General features: G+C 37.6%; 1 non-coding gene across 1 annotated transcript; it reads left to right on the plus strand.

Moving 5' to 3' along the window:
- The first annotated feature begins 2,928 nt into the window (after window positions 1-2,928).
- LOC116274691 lies at window positions 2,929-3,035 on the plus strand. Its single transcript, XR_004183475.1, has one exon. It is a non-coding gene; the product is annotated as a U6 spliceosomal RNA (small nuclear RNA).
- The last annotated feature ends 16,503 nt before the right edge of the window (window positions 3,036-19,538 follow it).

The raw sequence follows: 19,538 nt of genomic DNA on the forward strand, positions 1-19,538 counted from the left end.
AGTTGCTAAAAGGAATACCTAAGACTGTGTAATTTATAAAGCAAAGAGATTTAATTGGCTCATGGTTCTGCAGGCTGTACAGGAAGCAGGGCACCAGCACCTGCTTGGCTTCTGGGAAGACCTCGGGGAGCTTTTACTCGGGGGGAAAGCACAAGGGCAGCAGGCTGGTCACATGGTGAAAACAGGAGCAAGAGAGAGCACAGGCGAGGTGCCACACTTTTAAATAACCAGATCTATCAAGAACTCACCATCTCAAGGAAAGCACCAAGCCATGAGGGATCCACCCCCATGACCCAAACACCTCCCACCAGGCTCCACCCTGGGGATTACCTTTCAACATGAGATTTAGAGGTGACAAACTGTATCACTCCACCTCTCCTCAAATCTCATGTCTTTTTCACATTGCAAAATACAATCATCCCCTGCCAGTAATCCCCTGAAGTCTTAATTCATTCCAATACTAACTCAAGTTCAAAGTCCTATGTGGAGATGAATTCCTTCTACATATGAGACTATAAAAAACCGAACAAGTTATTTATTTCCAAGATACAATGGCGGTACAAGTATCAGCTAAATACTCCAATTCCAACAGGGATAAATTGGCCAAAAGAAAGGGCTCTAGGGCCCATGGAAGTTCAAAACCCAGCAGAGAAGTCATTAAATCTTAAAGCTCCAAAACAATTTCATTTGACTTCATGTCCCACGTTCAGGACACACTGGTGCAAGAGGTGGGCTCCCTTGGGCAGCTCTGCCTCTGTGGCGTTGCAGGGTTCAGCCTTTGCAGCTGCTGTCACAGATTGGAATGCAATGCCTGTGGCTTTTCCAGGTGCAGAGTGTAAGCTGCCAGTGGTACCATTCTGGGGTCTGGAAAACTTTGGCCTCTTTCTCACAGCTCCACTAGGCAGTGTACCACAGGGAATCTGCTCAGGGCCTCCAACCCCACATTTGCCCTCAGCACTGTCCTAGTTGAGGTTCTCCATGAGGGCTCTACTCCTGCAGCAGGCTTCTGCCTGGGTACCTAGACTTCCTCATACATACTCTGAAATCTAGCTGGAGGCTGCCAAGCCTCTTTCACTCTTGAACTTTGTGAACCCATGGGCTTAACACCACATAGTAGCCACCAGGGCTTATAGCTCACCTCTGGAGTGGTAGCCTGAGCTATACCTCAGGTCCTCTGAGCCAGCGCTAGCACCAGACAGCTGGGATTTCGTGGAGCAGTGTCCTGGAGCTGCACAGGGTATAAGGGCCCTGGGCTAGGCCCACAGAAACATTCAGTCTTCCTGGGTCTCTGGCTCTGGGATGGGAGAGGCTCCCTCAGAGATCTTTGAAATGCCTTCAAGACCTTTTACCTATTGTCTTGGCTATCAGCTCCTGGCTCCCTTTTATTTAAGCTAATTTCTCTACCAACGGATTGCTCCACAGTCCTCTTAGATTCTTCCCCTGAAAATGGGCTTTCCTTTCCTACCACATAGCTGGGCTGAAAATTTTCCAAATTGTTATGCTCTGCTTCCCCTTTAAATACAACTTCCAACTTTAAGTCATTTCTTAACTCCCACATCTGTGTGTAGGTTGTGAGCTGCCAGGTCACCTCTTAAAAGCTTTTCTGCTTAGAAATTTCTTCTAGTGAGTAACCTAAATTATCACTCTTAAGTTCAAACTTCCACAGATCACTAAGGCATGAACACAATTCAGCCAAGTTCTTTGCTAAGGCATAATATGAGTAATCTTTGCTCCAGTTCCCAATAAATTTCTCATTTCCATCTGAGACTTTGTCAGCCTGAACTTCCCTGTCCACAGCACCATCAGATCAGCATTTTGGCCACAACCATTTAACCAGTCTTTAAGAAGTTCCAAATTTTCATCTTCCTGTCTTCTTCTGAGCCCTCCAAACTCTTCCAACCTCTGCTTGTTACCCAGTTCCAAAGCTGCTTTCACATTTTCAGGTATTTTTATAGCAAGGCTCCACTCCTCAGTACAAATTTTCTGTTAGGCTGTACTTGCACTGCTATAAAGGAATACCTAAGACTGGGTAATTTATAAAGGAAAAAAAGGTCAATTGGCTCATGGTTCTGCAAGCTATGTGGGAAGAAAGATTATGGTATCTGCTTGTTTTCTGGGGAGGTTTTTACTCACGGCAGAAGGCAAAGAGGGAGCAGGCACATCACATGGCAAAAGCAAGAGCAAGAACAGGCCAGGTGCAGTGGTTCACGCCTGTAATCCCAGCACTTTGGGAGGCCAAGGTGGGCGGATCACGAGGTCAGGAGATCGAGATCATCCTGGTTAACACGGTGAAACCTCGTCTCTGCTAAAAATACCAAAAATTAGCCGGGCATGGTGGCGGGTGCCTGTAGTCCCAGCTACTAGGGAGGCTGAGGCAGGAGAATGGCGTGAACCCGGGAGGCGGAGCTTGCAGTGAGCTGAGATCGCACCACTGCACTCCAACCTGGGTGACAGAGCAAGACTCTGTCTCATCTCAAAAAAAAAAAAAAAAAAAAAAAGAACAAGAACAAGAGTTGTAGAGAAGGTCCCACACACTTGCAAACAACCAAATCTCTCGAGAATTCACTCACTATTGCAAGGACAGCACCAAGCCGTGCAGGATCTGCCCGCATGATCCAATCACCTCCCACCAAGCCCCACCTCCAACATTAGGGATTATAATTCTATGTGAGATTTAAAAGGGAAAATATCCAAACTGTATCATCACTGTGCTACAGATGGAAAAAGAGAGGCACAGAAGATTGAATTGCTTGAGGTAGTATGTGCTAAAGATGGAACTTTATCCCTGATAGTTCACTTTCAACACCCAAGTTCTTAACCCTTATGGAATCAACTCACTCTTAGTCACAGTGATTTGGGTACCATCATACTTTAGAAATTTAGAGTGTTGTGTATGTGTTGTTGAATTTTTAGGATTAACAAATAGGTGTGGTCACTTCAGCAGCACGTATACTAAAATTGGAACGATATAGAGAAGATAAGCATGGCCCATGTGCAAGGATGACACACAAATTCATGAAGCATCCCATATTTTATACGCATATCAATTGGAAGTCATTACATGAGGAAGAGACAGCTCAGAGGTTTGTTAAAATAAGCAAAACACAAAAGCAGAAAGTATCTGAGAAAAAGTAGACGGTTGATCATCAATTTATTTCCAAACATTTAGAGAGTAGTTTAATTATTGAAACATAATCAAGGAATATTAAGAAAGCACTGAATTGCTTTAATTCTTTTAAAGATTGCCTTAGGATTTATAGTGCACATCTCTAATTAATAGTGGTCTATATTCAGATAATAGCATCTCACATGTAATATAAACCAGTAGAACAGTATATTCCACACTTTTCACTGGTATTTTTGTGCTATTGTCACTTTATGTTTTACTTGTATATATGGTATAAATACATAACACATTGCTACTACTTTTGCGTTAGACAGTTTTTTTTAAATGTAATTTCAATTAAAAATTATACTATACTTTAAAAAAGTATGTAAATTATTGAAAAATTATTTTCAACACAAGTCTTTGTGTTGAAAATTTTTCAACAAATAAAATAATTTTTCAGCAAAAGTTATATCTCAAGTTTTATTGTAATTTTTATTTTCTTCTCTTTCATGGAAATGATCTATTTTCCACTTCTATTACCAATTTCTATCTGATAGTGTGTGCATTCTTCTTTGTTCAATTAATTGTTAGGTCTTACTGGTTCACTTCTCTTTTTGCATAAACTCTTTATAAATTATTATGTAGTATTTAACTTTTCACAATATTTGAGACCAATATTTTTCCAAAAGATTTTCTGCCATCGAAGTTTGAATGATTTTATGTACAGATGATTTTACCATTTTATTTAGTTAAAAAATATTTCCTTTAGTAATTTTTTCTCTACTCTTACAAATCTCTCTAATTCAGAGGACAGAAAGACAGTGATCACTCCAGGCCACTGAAAGTGTGGTTGCTATCAAATGTCAAACTGAGAACTGAAGGGTGCTGGTTGGCAAAAGAAATTGAGAAGAACCATTTAGGAACTCATTTGCAATGTGACAGATAAATTTTATGCCTATTAAATCTGATAATTTGAAAATGGGGTTGATAGTTTATGTCTTTTATTGTGCTTTCCCAATAATTCAATTTTAGTCTATTTTAAAAAATGTTACCCATGATATATTTAGAGGAGAGAGAGATTTGATCTTTCACTACAGAAAGTTTGAAAATTATTGGCCTATTATTTTCTCTCCATTTTTAGCATGTGGAGAAAAAGGCAGAATAAAGAAGCTTTGCTTTTGTTTTTATTTTTTTCTGATTTGTTTATGTACATATATAATTTAAATATAAGAGAAAGTTATTTTGATGTACGTTATGTCATATGTTTAACTATTATTTATTTTTAAAAATCAGAGCAGCAAGATGGCAGACTTGGAAACTCCAAGCTCTCACTCCCCAACAAAAACATGAAAAAAAAAAACCCAGAAGTTATCTGAACCACCTTTAAAGAATCTCTGGAAAACAGTCACGGGTTTACAGCAAGCCAGTAAATGCCCTATCAAGAAAAAGCTGTTGTCACAATGGTAGGAAAGGTGTGTGGCACTTTTACTCTCTCCACTCCCCAGCACAGCAGTGATCTGGGTCTTCAACAGAGGGCAGCCTGGTCCCAGATCCCACCCGTCATTGCATAAGAGGGAGCAAAGCAGACTTCATTGCAAATCGTTGTGTTATGTTTCTAACCTGTCTGGGGACATCTGACAGATTGACACGAGACACTCATCTCTGTTTTGTATAATTCCAAATGCAGGTAATAAAAGTGGTTGACGCTGTTCATAAAAGCTACAAGGTGATGACAAGCTCACAGGTGTCTGAGGCAAGAGATTGCAAGTAGAGATATAAAATAGGCCATTAGAGTTCCAGAAGAGATGCTTAATGAGATGCTTTGGGGGAATTTGAACATCAAGTGCAGCCATATATCCAGGAGAATTTAGAAAGCCATGTGAGTGCTCAAGAGAGCCACGTGCTCAGAAAAGACCTGAGAAGACCTTCTGCTTTCACTTGCTTAAGCAAGCCTAGCCTAGAGACGCAGGGTCCCAGCACACAGCCAGTCTTCAGAGGCTGCCTTGCAGCTCCTGCCTCTATTTTGTTTTGTTTTGAGTGTGTGTGTGTGTGTGTGTGTGCGCGCGCGTGTGTGTGTCTTTCATTGGTTTGCTTGCTTCAACTCCTGATTTTTAAAAAATCTCTGTTTAAACATTAGCTGAACGTGAGCTAAAGAAACAGAGACTCCAGTGATCACACATGACAAGAAATGATTTTTGCAAAAACAGTTTGGAAAAGTCTTATATGGGCTAATACAACCTTCAACAATAAAAATAAAAGCAAATCCCGAGGAAGAGAGAGAATCTGATTTCCAGAAGTATCACATTAAAACCATCAAATTCCCAATTTCCAACAACAAAAGTTACAAGACACACTAAAAAACAGAAGATGGCTCATTCAAAATTCCCAAATACATTCAAAATAAATTGAAAGAAACCATCTCTAAGAAAGTATGCATATCAGACTTACTAGAAAAACACCTTAAAACAACTGAAAAAGGAAAAGAAGAGAAAATATTTAAGATACTAAATTCAGAAATGAAAATTGAGACATTTTACGAATTTTGAAGAAATAAACAGATTAAAAGAATATTTTGAACAATTATACACCAACAAGTGGGGTAGCCTAGATGAAACAGGCATGCAATCTGCCAAAACCAAATCATAAAGACATAGAAAATCTGAATAGACAGATAGCTAGTAAGGAGCTTGCCTCAAAATAAAACACCCTTCTACAAGATAAAAACGCCCTAAGCCAAACAGCTTCACTGGTGAATTGTACCAAACCTTTAATGAAGAAATAACACTAATTCTTTTCAAACTCTTGCCAAAAAAATTGAAGCAGAAAGAGCCCTTTCAAGTTATTCTATGAGGCCTGCTTTACCCTGATACCAAAACCAGAAAAAAATACTACATGAAAAGGAGACTACATATAAACATTTCTTATGAATATTGATGGAGAAATCTTCAACAAAATACTAGCAAACTTAACTAAATAACAGATTAAAGCAACTGTAAACCATGACCAAGTGGGATTTATTACTGGAATGTAAGAAAAGGTCAACATATCAAAATCAATCACTGTGGTATATGAAATTAATAGAATGGAAGGGAAAAAATCACATTATCATCTCAATTGATGTACTAAGAAAGCACTTTACAAAATTCAACAGGTTTTCATTATAAAAATAATAATCTAAGAATGAAAGGGTCTTCCTCAAAATGGTAAGTGCCATACCTAACAACCCACATCTAACATCACACTCAATGGTGAAATGGTGAAAACATTTCCCTGATAATTAGTACAAGACAAAGATGCCTGCTTTCACCACTTCTATTTAAGATCATATTGGAAGTTCTAGCAAAAACAATTAGACAAGAAATGTCACTGAATTTGGAAAGAAGGAAGTAAAATTGTGTCTGCAGATGATGTAACCTTTTATGTTAAAAAACCCTAAAGATTACACACAACATACACACACAAAATTGTTACAACCAATAAAAAAATCCTGCAAAATTGCAGGATATAAAATAAACACAAAAAAGTCAGTTACATTTCTATGAACTAGCAATGAAAGATACAAAAATTTCAAAACATTTCCGTTTATAAGAACATCATAAAAAATAAATATTAAGAAACAAATTTAACCTAGGAAGTGAAAGACTTGTATACCAAGAACTACAAAACATTGTTAAAAGAAATGAAAGACATAACAAGTGAGAAGACATCCTGTATTCATCAACCAAGACTTAATATTGTCAATATGATAATGCTACTCAAGTGATATACAGATTTAATGCAACACCTATTACTATCCCAGCAGTATTTTTTGTAGAAATAGGAAAACTCATCCTAAAATCCATATGGATTCTCACAGGTTTTCAAGTAGCCAAAACAATCTTGAAACAGAAAGAAAAGTTGGAGATCTCACACTTCCTGATATCAAAACATACCAAAGTAATCAAAACAATGTGGTACTGGCATAAGAAGAGTCATATAGACCAAAGAAATAGACTAAATAGTCTAGAAACAAACCCTCCAATATGTGGTCAATTAATTTCCAACAAAAATGCCAAGACCATTCATTAAAAAAAGAATATTTTTTTCAACAAATGGCCCTGGTCAAAAAGAATATCCACATGCAAAAGAATAAAGTTGGACCCTTGTCTTACGCCATATATAACGATTATCTCAAAGTAGATCAAAGATCAAAATGTAAGAGCTTTGCAAACCATATGCCTGATAAAGATTAATACTCGGAATTTATAAAGAATTCCTACAACTCCACAAGAAAAGAAAAAATAACAACAAATAACCAAATTTAAAATATGCAAAAGATGTGAATGAACATTCCTCCAAAGAATGCATACAAATGGCCAATAAGCACATGAATCTTTTAATGTGCCTATTGATGTTATATGCTTATTAACATCATTAGTCATTAGGGAAATGAAAATAAAAACCACAAAGGGATAGCACTTCACAGGCTTTGGAATGGCTATTATTTAAAACAATATGAAAAATAGCAAGGGCTGGTGAGGATATGGAGAAAATGGAACCCCTGCACATTACTGATGGGAAAGCAAAATGGTGCAGTTGCTGTGGAAAATAGTTCAGTGATTTCTAAAAATTAAAAATATAATTATCATATAATTCCACTTCTAGGTATATACTCAAAAGAATTAAAGATGGAAAAACAAACAGATACTTGTACACCAATGGTTAAAGCAGCATGATTAACAACAGCCAAAATGGGGAAGCAACTCAACTGTCCAACAAGGGAATGCAGAAACAAAATGTGGTATGTACATATTATGACATGTTATTCAGCTTAAAAAGGAATGAAACTATGACACATGCTAAAACATGGGAGAACCTGGAAAAACATACTAAGTGAAATAAACCAGATGCAATAGGACAATATTGTGTGATTCCATTTATATAAGGTACCTAGAATATGCAAATTTATAAACACAGAAAACAAAATGGAGGTTACCTGGGGACTCCAGGAGTAGGAGGGAATGAGGAATTATTGTTTAATGGGTAAAGTGTTTCTGTTCAGGATGATGAAGTCGTTCTAGAACAGGATAGTGGTTGAGCAACATCATGAATGTACTTAATGCCACTTAATGCACACCAATAAATAATTAAAATGGTAAATTCTATGTAATGTATATTTTTCTACAATAAAAAAGAAATAAAAATTTTTGGCAAAGCTCCATTATGATTTAGTTCATTTTGTCCAAACTAATTAGGAATGACCCTTTTTCATTGTTGTTGTATTAATGACGTTCTAATGGTAAACTCTTGATCTCTTATTCTGATCATACATTGTGGTACCATTGCTACAATCTTTTAATTTTTGATAATTTTTTCTCATGGAGATATTATTCTTTAATGGCTATATATTATTCAGTTGAACAGATATAGTATAATATGTATTTCCTTAATACACGTTATTTAGGGTATATCTAATTTCAACATTATTCATAACGTTGCAGTGAATATCCTTAATCTAGGATTTTTTCAGCATATCTACTTGCTTAGGATAATTTAAAATAAATTTCATTTTTCAAAGAGAAGAAAAGTTACCATCCATCCATCATGAGAGAGAAGAAGAATGAGGGAGAGAGAGAAAGACATTTAGGAAAATGTTGCTGAATTATATGCCTAGGAGTGGTCTGTGAAAGTACACATTTCTCAGCACTATTTAGAACATCAACAATGCCATGTCAACCAAAAATACATCTAACTTGAAAAACTTGATTTGTTTGCATGCCTCTTATTTCTGGTAAGATAGAACTATTTTCATATTTTTACTGGACATTGGCATTTTTTAGATTTATTAATTGCCTATCCACACATTTTATCCATTCTTCTGCTAAAGAGTTGACCCCTTTTAAATCAACTTGTAGGATTATTTTAAAATATAAAGTGAGTATTGTGCAAAGAACAGTTAACATGGCAGGCCCGAGACTGCTACTGTTAGAAAGGCCTGCTTGCAAGTAAGCCCTTGGCTGGCATCTGGGAACTTGTATTTGGGGAGTGTTTTCACCACTCCCTGATTGATGAGAGTGTCTCACTCTGCTTAAACTGTGTGTACAAGCAATGTGGTTTATGTAAGACACCTGCTTTTTTTCTGGGAATCTGGAATTTTGGTACATACTGGGCAGAGGGGGCCTTTATGTCCAGCACACGATAAAAACCATGGATGCTGAGTAGGTTTCTCAGGCAAACATTTCACATGTGTTGTCATGTTTACATGCTGGTCAGAATCAAGCTTGTCCGGTGTGACTCCACTGTGAAAGGGCCCTTAAAAGTTTGCACGTGGTTTCTTCTGGCCTTCTTCCCCATGCAGCTTCCCCCTTGGCTGACTCTGTCTGCATTCTCCTCTGTAGTAAATCTTGGCCATAGCACAACTGCATGCTGAGTCCCGTGAGTCTTCGTGGAGAGTCCTCAAACAGGGGTGTGGCCCTGGGGAATCCAGGCACATGTATTAACCTTTAATCTCAAACTTCATGTACATAGTTTTCAAGACTTTCCTATTTCCTTTTTATATTCTTTTGGTCCTTCCTTCCTTCCTTCCTTCCTTCCTCTCTTTCTTTCTTTCTTTTTTTTTTCTTGAGACAGAGTCTTGCTCTGTTGCCAGGCTGGAGTGTAATAGCACAATCTCAGCTCACGGCAACCTCCACTTCCTGGGTTCAAGTGATTCTCCTGCCTCAGCCTCATAAGTAGCTGGGACTATAGGCATGGGCCACCACGCCCAGCTAATTTTTGTATTTTTAGTAGAGACAGGGTTTCACCATGTTGGCCAGGATGGTCTCAGTCTCGACCTCGTGATCTGCCCCCTCAGTGCTGGGATTACAGGCGTGAGCCACTGCACCTGGCCGGAAAAGACAACATTCTTGAAGTCATTCCAGATCAGCAGCCAAGTGCGTCTTCAAACTTGACTCTATATGCTTTGTAAATACTGTAAATTCCTCTCAGATCCTTGAAATATTTTTTTTTTTTTTTTGAGACGGAGTCTCGCTCTGTCACCCAGGCTGGAGTGCAGTGGCCGGATCTCAGCTCACTGCAAGCTCCGCCTCCCGGTGAAATATTTTGTAACTTTTATTTGTGTTATGAATTGTCATCTTTTTCCAGCTTTTACAGGAAGGTTTTAAAAAGAGGAATGGGAAAACAGATGTATAGGCTGCAGCCAGATGGGAATTTTTAAATGGCAAACATTTTCATATATTTCCTAGCAATTATTTTTTTCTTGCAAAATCTTTAAGAAATTTTCTTGCAAAATCTTGCAGAAATCACAACGTAAGCTCTAGATTACAACACTATTAACAGAGGAACATTCATACAGCTTAGAGGGAAAATCATGTAACAAAAGCTTTAAGAAGATAACGCCCTACTTTTAAAAAGTGACTCAGGTGATTTAATACAAACACTTAAAAGACAGAAAAAAATATTCAATTTAATTAGAAGTAAAAATGGCTTTTATGTTTTTATGTAATTCTGTTTCTGCAGACTAAAATTTAATATCTTTATAAAATGAAGCCCCTTTGCACAAGCTGCCAACTATGCAAATAATTTTGTCATTTTTAGAACCTTAAAAAGGAACACCATTTGCTATATTAAATGGCCAAGAGAGAACTTTAGAACTGACCAATGATGGTTATGATGGGAAAAATAGAATGCCAGGACCTGGGCAAGGAGTAAAATAAAGACAGGAATAAAAACTGTATAAGGAAATACTGAAGAGCCAGGTTGGTCCATAAGCAACAAAAACAACAACAAACCTCTGAAGATGGGACATAATGCAACTATAAACCTGAATTTTCAACTCAGGAAAGATCTCCATGTCTATTTTATGACTTTTCTGTTCCTGAGTTGTAATCTTCAATATCTCTTTGATGTCTCTCTTTTGGCTAGATTATTTCCTCAAGTTATAAGTTAAATAATGACACACAGTATATTTTCTGACTCATTTTCATGGTAAGTCTTGCTGTTCACTTTCAAATGTTTCAAAAAATGTGCCTTGATATAAAATTTTTCTTCACAGTTCTTACTTCCAGCATGATGGAGTTGAAATTTCACAAATATTCTTCCCCAAAATGTTACAATGAAGTGGTACACTTAACTCTCAAAAACATGAATTTCAACACTGGATATTGACTAAAGGCACACAAACCATGAGAAGCATTCGTTCATGAAAATGACCCACCTTCAGGTGACACTCTAGCATTCATGCCCAGGTCCCCTCTCTAGACTGGTGGTGAGTTCATCCAGCTCAATGGGGGTGGTGAAAGCCAGCACCTGCCTGGTGGAGGCTCACCTAGGTGCAGAACAGAGCTAGCAGCTCCTCCTAGGATGCAATTCTCTTTGCAGCAAGCAAAGGCCCAGAAGATTCACTGAGGATTTAACTATAAGTGTTAGAAGGTATTGCACTTTGAGATAACTAGATCCAAATTCAGTTGTAGGGAAACAATACAAGGAGGAGATCTTTGTGGTTTTAATTTGCATTTCCCTAATGGTGTTAAACCTCTTTTTATAAGCTTATTTTCCCATCTGTAAGTCTTCATAACATCTTCAGCCAAATCCCTCTTCTGACTTCTTGCCCATTTTTTACTTGAATAACTGCTTGCTTTATTCCTGCTGAGTTGTGAGAGTTTCCTTTTTTTAACTTTTATTTTAGGTTCAGGGGTACACATGCAGGTTTGTTATATAGGTAAATTGCATGTCGTGTAAACAGGAGTTTGGTGTACAGGCTATTTCACCACCCAGGTAATAAGCATAGCACCCAATAAGGCAGTTTTTTGATCCTCCTCCTCCTCCCTCCCTCCACTCTCAAGCAGGCCCTGGTGTCTGCTGTTCCCTTCTTTGTGTCCATATGTACTCAATGTTTAGCTCCCACTTAGAGGTCAGAACATGTGGTATTTGCTTTTTAGTTCCTGTGTTAGTTCATTTAGGATAAGGGCCACCAGCTCCATCCATGGTCCTGCAAAGGATATGATTTCATTCTTTTTATAGCAGCGTAGTATTCCACGGTGTAGATTTACCACATTTTCTTTATCCCAGTCTACCACTGATGTGCATTTAGGTTGATTCCATATCTTTGCTATTGTGAATAGTGCTGCAATGAACATATGCATACAATCTTTTTTACTTTTTGCTTAACATGTTTGCTGATCCTTTGTTTCATTTTTTCAGAGCCTTAAAACTTTTCTTTTAATCTATTGACAACTTTTAACAATTTAGTATACTCCTATGAACAAAATTAGGAACCTATTTGTTGCTCTCTACCTGATTTTTCCAGAATATGGAAATATTTGTGAGTATTCTTAACTTATGGCAATACAGTTATTGCACAAGTGCAATAAAAATCTGTTTTCATTTGTAACAGGACACAACTGGAAAAGCTGGTTATTTTACCAAGGCTATGACTGGAATGGTGTGCTTTCCTTTAAGGAATCAAACTTGACTTATGGAGCCAATAAAGCCCTTGGAAAAATTGGCCTCATTTTTTGTGTACACAGTCCCTGTACAGGGTTTCTAACATATGATAAGTAAAGAATGTCACTCTCTGACAGGCTCAGAAGCCCCAGGTTTATCTTGAAACCTCAAGAGGAGAGGAAATTCACACAACTCATAAGTATTTGATGGCACAATCCATGGCTGGGCTTGGCTTTAAAAAAGTCTTATCTGAGATTCCTTCTATGGAACAAAGTTCCATCAAAGCCAATTTAAAGGCCTAAAAAATAATTACTCTTGCTGCACTTTATATAAATAATTAGACCAAGTATAATAAAGCAAACCAGTACTACCATGATTTGTCTTTAGTACAAATGGGAAACTGGAGAGAGATAGAAAAATTATGTTTCAAAACTATGGTATACTAGTTGTTAGATTCTAGTATTGCCTAATGTTTTTTTCAATTTTTATTATTTTCTACAGTTTGAACCAAATTCTAATTTTTCTTGGCTATAAGTTTTCAAAATAATGTTTTCCATTTTTTCTTTCTTTTTTTTTTTTTCATTTTTCCTAATTTGGAGTCACTGAAAACTAAGCTGTGTTTTCTTAGAACCCTGCGAACTGAAGCCAGACAACTTAAACTTCAGAAGAAAATAACAAGAACCTGTTTATATACATAAGCCCCTTTCATATCCGCCTACTAATGTATGAACTTCAGAGTAATGTGGCCTATATCAATTTTTCCAAGATGGTTCTTTAGTTTGTTGTTGTTTTTTCTCCCTTTCTCTCCCTTATTTTCTCTTCGCAGGACGTGAGACTTCACAACCTGCTAAAAATGAGCTTTCAGGTCCTACCCCTCTAGGAATAAACTATCCGAGCCATGAGAGATCAGATGAAACCTGAGATCAGAGATAAATTTTCTTGTAAAATGCTTTCTCCAAAAAAGTTTACAGAAAGAGAGGGAAATGTGAAAGGAAAATATATTGGGCCCCCCAAATCACTAAGGAAAACTCAACCTGGAAACTGCTTAGAGCAAATCTGCCTCTCATTCTATTCAAAGTCACCCCTCTGCTCACAGAGATGGATGCATATCTGATTGCCTCCTTTGGAAAGGCTAATCAGAAACTCAAAAGAATGCAACCATTTGTGTCTCATCTATCTGTGACCTGGAAGCTCTCTCCCCACTTCAAGTCTTCCTGCCCTTGCTTCAAGATGTCCCGCCTTTCCAGATCAAACCAATGTACTTCTTACGTATGTTGATTGATATCTCATGTCTCCCTAAAACATATAAAGTCAGGCTGTGCCCTGACCACCTTGGGCACATGTTGTCAGGACTTCCTGAGGCTGCATCATGGGCATGTCCTCAACCTTGGCAAAATAAACCTTCTAAATTAACTGAGACCTGTGTCAGATTCTCTGGGTTCACATCTCTCTCCACCTTTCAAGGTTTTCTCATGTTTGTTTATATAAAATGTCCAGGATTTTTGGTTATACTAAGCAGAAGGAATAGGGAAAAGTATGTTATCCAGAAGAGAAACATAGTTTTGATTTAATATTAATTTCATATTTTTTTATTTAGCAGTAATCATTTTGAGGTCCCCTTTCTTCTTAGGGTTCATGATAGTTTCCTGTATTAATTTCTACTCTTGAGGGAAGAGAGAGACTCTCTCATGTTGTTTTATACTCAGAAAAGGAAAGAGAAGCATAAGTCCTACTATAGCAGGACAAGCTGCAGACAAAAGAAGGCTTGTCCTACTACAGTAAGACTTACGCTTTCAGCTCCTAGAGGCAGGGCTGCAGACAGTTCAAACCTTGACTCTTCCCTTTCTTTGAGGTCTCTATGATTCAAACCTTTCCATTCAGGAAAGACATGGACCTTTTTTTTTTTGAAGGGCTTACCTGATTAGGTGAAGCCTACTTGGAAAAATCTTGCTTTTGGTTAACTCAAGTCAACCAATTAGGGAATTTACATGAACTTGCAAAAACGCTTGTCCTGTGCCACGTAAGCAGCCTCCTCATCAGAGCAGAATCCCATGGTATTCACAAAGTCCCACCCACACTCACAGAGGGGATATACAGGCCAAGGTGGAATTCTGCCTGTCACCGTTCTTCTATTTGCTTCCAAAGTTCACACATCAGATTTTAACAAATCAGAGAACGATATTTATATATGATGTGATGCAGGGATCCCACTTCATTTCCCTCTATAGGATAAATAATTGTGCCAGCCGCATTTATTGATTAGTTCATTCTTTCCTTAGTGAACTTCAGTGCCACCTTGAGATATATCAGATGTAACCATATATGTATGCTTCTGTTTCTAGGTGTACTGACTTCATTGGTCAATTTATCTATGTCTGTTCCAAGGCTGAATTTTAATTTATATATCTGTATAAGTTTGGATAATCTAGAAAAGAAAATTCACTGCCTGTGGCTGTTATCATACCTTTTATTTCTCATATTAACTTTAGGATAAAAGTGACTTGAAAAAACCCTTTCAGGGGGCGGGTGTGGTGCCTCACGCCTGTAATCCCAGCAAGTTGGGAGGCCGAAGCAGGCGGATCACCTGAGGTCAAGGGTTCAAGACCAGCCTGGCCAACATAGCGAAACCCCATCTCTACCAAAATTACAAAAATTAGCTGGGCTAGGTGGCAGACACCTGTAATCCCAGCTATTCGGGAGGCTGAGACAGGAGAATCACTTGAACCTGGGAGGCAGAAGCTGCAGTGAGCTGAGATCACGCCACGCCTCTACAACCTGGGCAACAGAATGAGACTCCATCTCAAGAAAAAAAAAAAAGGCAAAAAAAAAGAACCCTTTCAGGATTTGCATTGATGTTGCAGTTTATTTGTAAATAAATTAGAGAAAAATTAAATCTTTATGCTTGTGCATCTTCCTATCTATAAATATAGTAAATATCTCCATTTATTTAAATCTTCTTTATCTTCAATAAATTATTAAATTGGCTCTTTACAAATCTAGAATCTATTTTATTAATTTTCCCCTAAATATCATTTCTGTTGTTATTGTTGCTATTATTATAAATGGCAGCTATAATAAATGCCTAACTATATAAATTTCTACATTGCTGACATATATTAATACTATTGATTTTTGAATATGGATTTTACATCAAACCAAATTATAAAACTCTTATTAATGTTAATGATTTGTCTGTTTTTTAATAACAAACTTTCTATATAATAATAATGAGACTTTAATATCTCCATTTTCCAGGCTTATACCATTGTTTAATCTTATACATGACCAGACCTTTTAATAAAATAGTACTGGTGATAGTGAACATTATTGCCTCATTAAAGGAAATACCTCCAAGGTTTCACAAAATAATGTTTCCTTGAGTTTTTAGAATATTTTTAATAAAGAAATTTCCTTCCTTTTCTAGTCTACAAAGAGTTCTTTTTCTCTAATGCACACATTTTGAATTTTACCAAATACTGTGTACATTCATTTATAAAATCAAATTATTTTTCTCCGTGAATTTGTTAATGTGATTATTTAATAAATTTTCTGATATTAAATCATTCTTGCATTTCTAGAATGATATACAACTTGGTCATATATTTTGTCCATTTATTTTAGATATTTTGTTTCTAATGTGAATATTTTGTTATATAATTTTTCATTTATGTTTATTAATAAAATTAGTTTCCAATACTCTTCTGTATGACTTTTCTAGTTTTGATATAAAGATTAAGATTGAGTCTTAGAATGAATTCTGATATATTCTCTCTTTTTCCAATATCTGGAAATTTGTAAGATATCAAAATTATTTGTTCCCGGAAATTTTGGTAGAACTCTCTGCTAAACCATCCTGAGCTTTTGATTCTTCTTCATTTTTAAGTAGTGATCCAATATTTTTGATGTTTATTGACCATTCAGATTTTATACATTCTTGAGTCAGCTTTTCAAATTATATTTTCTAGGAATCTGTCTACTTCATCTACCTTAAATCTTGTACTCAACTTTTTCAGTGAGATATGTAACTCAAAAAAAGGTATACATTATATACATAGTTATATATTGAGCAGCCTGTCTTCCTTTCAGTCCTCATTTTTTCTCCTGCAGCCCCAAAGAATTACTTTTTAAAATTCTTCCAGCATGTCTTCATGCAAACACAACACACACAAACGTATATTCTTATTTAATCTCTTTCTAACAATAAATTTTCACAAACTCTGTACTCTGGATGTGGATGCAAAGAAGAGGGACACCTGGAAGGTGTTCAGAACGGAGTCAATCCACCCAGGAAATGGGTTACAGGCAGCGTGCCCGTGGCTGTGGCTGTGACTGAGCCTGTGGCTGTGACCGTGGCCAGGGAGCCACCTCAGCAGCAGCAGCCAGCAGCCTCACAGAGTCTAAGAGGGGAGTGGGGCGGGGGCACTCACAGTCCTCCACGTGTCTCACACAAGGTGAAGCAGACCAGCTCAGGCCTCTTCCTAATTCTTGTTGGGGGGATTTTGCAGTCCTTGAGTTTTCGTAAGAGATATAAGGAGATGTTAGAGGAGGAAGTCAACAGGCAGGGTGGAACCCTCCAAGAGCATCTGCTATACAGCTGAGAGTGCTGCCTAGCCTCCTGCCTGACACTAACTTTGTCTGCACAATAGTCAGGCGTAGAGAGTCATGGTGGGATGAAAAATGAAAAGTGAGAGGTCAAATATTTAAAAAAAAAAAAAAAAAAAAGGAAGTCTGTGCTAGTCAGAATAATGCCCCTCCTCTCACAAACATCCACATCATAATGGAACTTGCAAATATGCTCATTACATGTCAAAGGGAAATAAGGTTGCAGATAGAATGAAGTTTGCTAATCAGTTAACTTTAAAATTGGGAGATTAGGCTGGGTATGGTTCACTACTACGAAAACAGTACTCGGGAAACCACCTTCGTGATTCAATTATCTCCCACTGGGTCCCTTCCACAACACATGGGAATTATGGGAGCTACAATTCAAGATGAGATTGAGGTGGGGACACAGTCAAACCATATCAACAACTATACATATCGGCAGATTACGCTGGATCATCTGGGTGAAGCCAATGTAATCACAGGAGTCCTGAAAAGCAGAAGAGGGAGGCAGAAGAGATTGATGCCATGAGAGGTGGACTTTGAAGATACACAAGCCAAGGAATATGAGCAGCCTCCAGAAAGTGGAAGAGGCAAGGAAATAGAATCCCCCTGGGGCGTCCAGAAAGAAACACAGGCCTGCCAGCATTGTTATGTTAGTCCAGTGAGACCTGGGCTGGACTTCTACCCTAAAGTACCTTAGCATAATAAATCTGTGTAGTTTTAAGTCACTAAATTTGTGGTAGTTTTTTACAGTAGCAATAGGAAACGGATGCAAAGTTGATATATTTTATTTTAATTTCTTATCATTACAGTTGTCCCTTGAACAACATAGGTTTGAACTGCGCAGGTCCACTTATATTGTGGATTGTTTTTTTCAACCAAACATGGACTGAAAATACAGTATTCGCAAGATGCAAAACCCAAATATACAGAGGGCTGCCTTTTTATGTAGGGGATCTGCAGGGCCAGCTGTAGGACTTGAGTAGGTGTGGATTTTGGTGTATGCAGAGATCTTAAAGCCCATCCCAGAGCCTGCTGAGGGACAACAGTGTTTGTTAAACACGATGAGTCATAACTCTGCATGCAAACATTTAGGGGGCTCCGGAGTTCTAACGGCTCTTGTGCATTTTCTCCTTGCACAGATCAGGGACTCAGTAAAACACTTTTTGAAATTTAATCATAATAAAAATGACACCCACCTCAGGTGAACAGTTTTTCACACATGGAATATGTACAGTAGAAAGTAAGATCTCACTCCCACAAGAGTCCCCAGCTCTGGTCCCTCTTCCAAAAGCAACCATTCTTGCCATTTTCACATGTATCCTACCATGCATTTTCTGCTCATAAATAACACATGTGTCTATAACCTTTTTGGGGGGTGACAAAATATATATGCCTATTGGAATATATATATATATAATGTAAATAATTTCCATGTAATTATTTATTTGTAATTGACAAATTACAAATTATGTCTATTTACAGGGTACAATGTGATTTTTTGTTCTATGTATACATACATTTTAAAACAAGCTTTTTTACTTGTGTCTGCATTTTTACTTGTATTTCTGATTTATGAAAAATATATCAATCTAAAATATATCTATGTATATATATCTCTGTTAGGTCAATGCATGCAGCATTCAAAGTTGAGTTTTGGTCTAATGTTATGTTAAGGTTATTGGTGTGAATTAAAACTAAGCTCCCACACACTTAATACAAGTGAGGTAGATCTAGTCAAAGGCTATTTACACAAGGAGATCTCCAGGGCAAAATTACTTCTAGAAAGAGAAGGAGTTGGTCAGAAACACATACAAATAAAGCCATAGCAGGTGATGAAGAAAAGCAATTTTAAGTTCGAATGGAATCCCTCACAATAATTGACCCAACCTCACACATCAGGGACTCCTATCTGACTCCCAGTGAAAAGGGGAGATGTAAATTCAAATGTAAATGGCTATTTTCACTTTAAACTATGTAAGGCATCAGGGTTCAAGCCAATAGCTCTTCGTTAACCCTCAAATTAAGCATACCACAAAGGCAAGAGACTTTCCCAGTTCAACACAGAGCACAGCATGGCTTCAAGTGCATTGAAAGTTCCAAAAATACAGTGACAACGTTGGCATTTGGGTAAATCTGAACCTACTGAGGCCTTATGCAGAGACAGCAGAGGCTTCGCGCAGCAGCGGCAGAGGTGTGTGATGGTAGAGGCATCCTGGCAATGCTGAGAGGGCACGAGGAACACGGTGATTGGGAAATGGGCAGTGACAAGATGTGGCCTCACAAGGCTCCATGCACTGCAATACAATGTCCTGGAACAGATCCATGGATTCTCAGGCCTGTGACTGACATTAGTGAACAATGGGACCAAGAGGGAGGGTAACAATCTACCTTTGCATGC

Source organism: Papio anubis, chromosome 4 (assembly GCF_008728515.1).
Source record: "Papio anubis isolate 15944 chromosome 4, Panubis1.0, whole genome shotgun sequence".
In the NCBI taxonomy this organism is placed as follows: Eukaryota; Metazoa; Chordata; class Mammalia; order Primates; family Cercopithecidae; genus Papio; species Papio anubis.